Here is a 1,154-nt window from a genome sequence, read left to right as displayed (position 1 = left end):
TTTACCATAGCTAGGAAAAGTAGCCATTTCTCTGGGACTACAGTGCTAAAATACTGGTTTATCATCAACATCATAGGAGCCAATAGAGCAGGGTCCCTAGAATACATATCAGGGATATTCAAGGAATAAATGGGATGAAACTTATATTTTTAAGTGACTGCGCATTTCCTTATTAAATTGGGGAAAATATTTGATTTTAGGACAAACCTATTTGGAAGTTCTTGAGATTTCCGGAGAAATTCTCAAAAATTTCTGGAAGTTCTTGAAAGCTTAAAAGCCTTTAATATACTTTAAAACTTATCAAAAAGGGTGCCAAACACTTAATAAAAATAATCTGTTTGATCTGGATTTAAAAATATTTAAAAACAGTATTTTCCATTTCGCAAGTTATAAGTTGAAATTGTGTGAACTTAAAAAAACTAAAAAAGAAAGAAAGGAGATATAAAGTAGTGCTTAGAAGGTAATTAATTGGACTGTATGTGTGGCTTTTAAGTATCTTATACTTATGCCTGATATCCAAGAAGCCAAGTGTTATGACTTTACAGTTCGAATTTTGCCCCCCCCCCTAGGAGCTCCTAGGGGGGGGCAAAAAAAAATTTTTCGCTTCGCGCAAAACTTGCCCCCCCCTAGATTTATTTCTGTATACGCCCTTGGTGGAGTATTACTTGAGTTAAAGAAAAATTTATAACTTTAATAACTAAAGCGCTGAGTTTGGATCGAATATAGAAAATTGGTTCCAGAAAACTTTTCTCAGCTAGACATCCCACTAAATATTAAACTCTAAGAGAGACGATGAAAACTATTTAAAGATTTCAACATTTTATTAATTAGAGGAGGTCAGAAATGTATGTAACGCGCCTGTTTTATATTAACATATTTAGCTGAAAGCTTTCACAAAAACATTGGATAAACATCCCTGGATTTTCAGCAAAATTTTTGTAAAAATAGTAAAATTCAATTTAGAAAATTCCAGTTAATTCCTTTAAATACAAAGCAGGATTTAAACTATGGAGGGATGGGGTGGGGATGAGGACAGAGGAGGTGGGGGGTAATTGGAGAATATGATGGTAGAGGGGGTATAATTTAAAGGGAAAAGGGAAGTTGACGGACTAGGGGAAAGGATGGGGTAATTAAGGAGAATGGGAAAAGGAGTT

General features: G+C 34.3%; 1 protein-coding gene across 1 annotated transcript in view; it reads right to left on the bottom strand.

Moving 5' to 3' along the window:
• LOC111717276 (roundabout homolog 1) overlaps positions 1–1,154 on the bottom strand; it is a gene marked incomplete at its 3' end in the record, with an annotated part of 29,650 nt that overhangs the window by 7,808 nt on the left and 20,688 nt on the right. The gene's annotated exons all lie outside the window — the stretch shown is intronic.

This window comes from Eurytemora carolleeae, unplaced genomic scaffold (genome assembly GCF_000591075.1).
Source record: "Eurytemora carolleeae unplaced genomic scaffold, Eaff_2.0 scaffold2082, whole genome shotgun sequence".
Classification (NCBI taxonomy): domain Eukaryota; kingdom Metazoa; phylum Arthropoda; class Copepoda; order Calanoida; family Temoridae; genus Eurytemora; species Eurytemora carolleeae.
This window is presented reverse-complemented; position numbering and strand designations above follow the sequence as displayed.